The sequence below is a fragment of the Lipotes vexillifer genome, unplaced genomic scaffold (genome assembly GCF_000442215.2).
Source record: "Lipotes vexillifer unplaced genomic scaffold, Lipotes_vexillifer_v1.1 scaffold2149, whole genome shotgun sequence".
In the NCBI taxonomy this organism is placed as follows: domain Eukaryota; kingdom Metazoa; phylum Chordata; class Mammalia; order Artiodactyla; family Lipotidae; genus Lipotes; species Lipotes vexillifer.
Genome location: NW_006789508.1, coordinates 16613 through 22218, shown reverse-complemented (window position 1 = coordinate 22218; position 5606 = coordinate 16613).

Genomic DNA, 5606 nt, shown 5'->3' with positions numbered 1-5606 from the left:
TTAGCCCCATGTTCTAGGGATGGGAACTAAGAGAAGGAGGAGAAAGCAATATGGAGTGGAAGTTAAAAGCGTTAGGTAGACTCTGTCTGTACTTGTGTATTTGTGGCTGGGTGTAACTGGCCTAAGTATCTAAACCTCTTTCCTCATTTATAAAATTAGGATGACAAGAACTTTCCTCATAAGGTGGTGAGCAGGACTAAATTAGATCATGTATGTAAAATGTTTAATGTAGTATCTGGCACAAAGCTTAACAAATGATGGCTTTTATTGCCATAAAGTGATGGGTCCCTCTCATGCCTTTATAAGTGATAGAGCTGGGCCTTGAACCCAGGTCCAGTGTGTTCCCTGCACAGCCTCAGTAGAAAGCACTTACATGTGCTTGGAGTTTGTTTCCAGCTGCTTTTCTGGAGCTTGTTTTCTTTCATTGGTTGGATTCAGGGAAGCCTGCTATGGACCCTGCAGCTGCCAAGCTCTGGACCCTCTCAGCCAATGATATGGAGGATGAGAGCGTGGTGAGTCAGCACTGTGGTCACCTGATTGCTTTCTTTCAGGCCCCACTTTGGGTGGGAATGTTGTTGTTTGGAGTGGCCTCTCTGGGTTTGTAGGTGTGAAAGCATTTAAAGCCCAGCCTTGTGGCTGTGCCTGCCATTGGCATTTTTTGACTCAGAAGGAAACTCCTCATTAGTGGCATTTTAAATTTCTTTTTCAGCATCTTTCCCCCCGCAGATTTTCTTGTTCTCACTTCATGTGATATATTAAAGACTCTTGTGGGCATGCGTAAACCTGAAAAGAGTTTGTCAGCTAAAATATTTTTTGGCTCCTTCGTCTGGGCAAGTCACCAAATGCTCACTGTCTTAACAGTAATGCTCTTCCAACTCAGATCAATGCTTTCTGTAATAAAGTTCTTCATTCCTACAACTATTGAAGTTAGAGTGGTAAGCAAACTAGGCGACGGTTTGTGCCCTCACAGAGCTTACAGATTAACTGTCTACACGTTTATCGAAGAATCACACAAGTGTATATATCATTATCTGCCTTTTCCTCTGGAATTATATAGAAAATATTCCATTCCCTTTTCTCACACGACAGCCCTTTATATATTCGCATAAATATAACGCTTCTCTCTTTGTTCTTCCTGCCCCCTCCCTCCCTGCCCTCCACACACATATTCTCTGCACATCATAAATGAGTCCCCAGCCCCCTCACAGCCTAACACAGCTTCTGTGCACGTAGTGTACTCACTATGTGGTCAGCTTGGGCGTGATGATCAAGCCCAGGTAGGATGATGGCTGCCTTCTACATAGATGGGCAAACTGCTGCTGTGGACTGTGGCCACTTCACCTGTTCATTAGCAGAGACCATGACTGGGTCATTAATGGCTTCGAACATTCTCCAGGATCTCATTGACTCAGATGAACTGCTGGATCCAGAAGATATGAAGAAGCCAGACCCAGCTTCCTTGCGGGCTGCCTCCTGTGGGGAAGGGAAAAAGAGGAAGGCCTGCAAGAACTGGTAAGCCTTGGGGTGAGAAGAGGCTGCCAGGCTGCTTCCAGCGGCTTCTGATTGTCAAGGAATCGCTGTGCTTCACAATTACTAAAACATGTTTTATTGTAAAATGTATCAGACGGTTAGAAGAGTATGCTAAATAAGTACATTTTAAAGAACAATAAAATGAACACCCATGTACTGCTCACCCAGCTTAAGTACCAGGAACATGACTTGTTCCTTAGAAGTCGCCTCTGCCTGCTCCCTCAGCTGCATCTCCCTCCCTCTCCTTACAAGAGGCTACCATTCTCCCAAATTTGTGCTAATCTTTGCTGGCTTTTTCGATAGTTTACTGTCTGTGTGTGAATCTCCAAACAGTACATCATTGAATTGTGGAGCCCAAAGCTGACTAGGCCAGGAAAGGTCAATGCTCCATATCTGTGAAGACTCCCAGGGAAAAGGTCTGTCAAGGATTTGGAGTTCCTGGGTGGTGGCAGGTCCCACTCATCACCTGCTAACTTTCCCCCAGCACCTGTGGCCTCGCAGAAGAACTGGAGAAAGAGAAGTTGAGGGACCAGATAAGCTCCCAGCCCAAGTCGGCTTGTGTCTCTGGTTTCCGAGCTTTTAGCCGCAGCTCGCGCCCGTCTCTGGAGCTCCTTTAGGCAGCGCTCTTAAAACCCCTCTCCTCGCGCACCAGGAAACACAGAGGCAAGAAAAGGTCTCTTGCCTCTTGGGTAGGTCCAGACTTTTCCCCGGACTCCCTCCCGGCTAGCCGTGGCGCACTAACCCCTTCGGGCTATGTTCAAGCCGCCAACCCCAGTCCTCTCCCTGAGATCCGACCCTGTAACTGCTTGGGATGTGTCTATATGAACTGTGTACTATATGCTTCTGTTATAGTCCTTACAATATTTTATTGTCTTATTTTCTGTAACAATTTTCCATGGATTCTTTGTGCTTAAGGTATATTAAAAAGGAGACGGCGATTCTGGGACTTCCCTGGTGATGCAGTGGTTAAGAATTCGCCTGCCAACGCAGGGGACATGGGTTGGAGCCCTGGTCAGGGAAGATCCCACATGCTGCAGAGCAGCTATGCCCATGTGCCACAACTACTGAGCCTGAAGGCCACAACTACTGTAGCCGGCGCACATAGAGTCGGTGCTCCACAACAAGTGCATTAGCACAGATACTATTCCATAAGCTAAATATGTAAGAGACAAGTCCTACACCTTGCACAACGAACTGCACTCAACAGCCCCTATTCGCCGCAGAGGAATATATCTGACTAGTAGGAATCTTAAAATCTATGTATTGATATATCTCCATAAGGAGAGCGGCAAAAACACAGCAGTGAAAATGAGCTAAACCCCAACCCCATTACAAAAATAAATTTCAAACACAAAACACAAAGACAGCGATAGAGAGAGAAATTCTTACAAAATTCATTCAGGGGCTGTGATTCAACCTGGATTGACCACATCTACACCCAAAGCCGGGTGAGACATAAAGCTGGACACTTGATGAGGGCCTGAGAGGATTGGTGAGGTTGGGTGAGCAAATGCAGACCCTTTAAAGCAATACTGCGTGCTACCCATTCCATGGGTCCCAACTCACCAGGTTTAAGGGAATGTTCCTACAGTTAAAACATGCATGGGAAACCCAGAGGATGATACACCAAGTGACCAGGAAATGTTTCTAAAACACACCTCATTTTTCCTATTCTGGTCCTCGGGTACTGCGTTTCAGCCGCTTTACTAACATTCTCCCCACTTGGAGAGTCAACGCCTTTAACCTCCTGTTTGGCACAGTTTACAATCTGTGCAGAGGATGAAAAGGAATAGGGGGAAACAATGAGAGACCAGCTGTAGGTGTTTGGACGGGCACATGTCACTCTAATTTCCCATCAGGAAGAAGAATTTACCAAAGGCTCAGCCTGCCGCCCCGGAACCAGAATACGGCCTGAAGCAATCCTGCGGCTTGGCTGCCAGCTCACAAAAAACGATCTAAAAAAAGGAACTCAGGGGCACTGCAATGCACAAAACTTCACAGTTATAAAGGACAACCATCTTCCAAAAATACATTGAGGTAAGGCTACGAAGAGGACTTGAAGGCAAGGCAGAATTGCAGGAAACAGATTTCAGAAGGTAGATTGGAGTTACCTTTAAAGCATAGGAAAAGCAGCAGATCTTCGACAATCATGCACTTGGCCAAAAAGGGCGTATGCGTTTTTTCCTGAATATATTCAGGAAAAAACGCATACGCCCTTTTTGGCCAAAAAAACAACCAGCTATGCAAATCCGCACTACAAAGAAGTCTCACTTCCCACTGGTCAAAAGGGCCATCCGAAAACAGTGTAAAAACCAGAAAGGCAGCACAGGCCATGGAGAACGGGGAGGCTTGTTATGCTGATGGGCGAGATGTACATTGCCAACAGCCACTCTGGAGAAGTGTATGGTGTTTCCTGAAACATCTAAAAAACAGAGCTACAGAGCCTAGGGCACTTCCACTCACGGCCCTATAGCTTGGGAAAACTAAAAATACACAAGACCCAGCCACCCCAAAGTTCAGGGCTGCTCTGTTTACTAGAACGTCAGCTACAGTACAAATCAAATATCCCAGGAAAGAGAAAAATGCTTAAAGAATTTGTGATACTAACGTACAATGGAATACCACTCGGCAATGAAATGAATGTCATCAGGCCCGTAGCAGCATAATGAGTGGATTTAGGTACGATGATTCTAAGTGAAATAGGTCACACTGAAAAAGAAAGTTGTCAAGAAATCACTTATAGAGGAAATGTAAAAATGGCTACACATGAACAAAATTACAAAACACAACAGAGTCTCACATGTAGAAAGAAAACTTATGCCTGCTTTAGGGGAAAGGTGAGTTGGGGTGATGCATAAAACCAGAGTTTTAAATTAGCACAGATGCTCTTCCGTAAGCTAAATATGTAATAGACAAGAACTACTCCTTGCACAACTAAATGCACTCAACACCCGCTATTCACTGCAGAGGAAAATATCTCACTAATAAGAATCTTAAAAATCTGTGTATTGATATGTCTCTGTAAGACAATCAAGTGTGTGTACAGCAGCAAAAACACAGCAGTGAAAATCAGCTAAACCCCATTATAAAAATAAATTTCAAAAACAAAACACAAACACAGCGAAAAAGAGAGAAATTATTACAAAATTCATTCAGGGGCTGTGATTCAACCTGGAATGACCACAACTACACCCAAAGCAGAATGAGACATAACGCTGGACACTTGGGGCTGAGAGGATTGGTGAGGTTGAGTGAGCAAATGCAGACCCTTTAAAGCAATAATGCGTGCTACCCATTCCATGGGTCCCAACTCACCAGGTTTAAGGGAAAGTTCCTACAGTTAAAACATGCATGGGAGGGCTTCCCTGGTGGCGCAGTGCTTGAGAGTCCGCCTGCAAATGATTGAGTTACTTTGTTAACTAAAGGGAAAAGATTAAACTGATAAGGGTCATCAAAATGCTGAGACATTTTAAAGAATCCTGAGAATGCAGAGCTTGCCTTTCAACCTCTCCACCTTCTAATATTTTGCAATAAGGAAGTGTCTCCCATCTTACTCAATTTCCTACCTACCCTTAACTACAGGAAAGTATTTGAAGGCAGTGGTGTGACAAACGGAACGGAAGAACAGCTTCAGGGCTAACAGCACATTTTGACTTCTGTAAGAAAGTTGCTTTGCTTACTTGTTTGGGGCAGGAAGAACTGGGTTCCTCATTGGCTGATTCAAAATTAAACAGCTCCCTCCCGCCTTGGGAACTTCCCATCCTGTGAAGGGTATAAAGGCCTCCTGACTGTTAGTCGGGGTCTCACTCACTTCTCTCCGAGCGGAACCCTGTCCGGACAGTTTGTGTAAGCTTCTATACTTGTATAAATCCTTTGCTAATCTTTCTGCTTGGTGTTGGTGATTCTCGGGTGTCCTTGGTTGGGACACGGGTCGCATTTACCGGGGAACTCGACTCCAGGCGTGTGGCTCCCGGACCGCAACATTTGGGGGCTCGTCCGGGATCGGACAGTGGAGGTTAAAGACCTGAAACAGGGTCCCTCCCTGTCTTTGGACTACTCGAAGTGGAGGTTAAAGA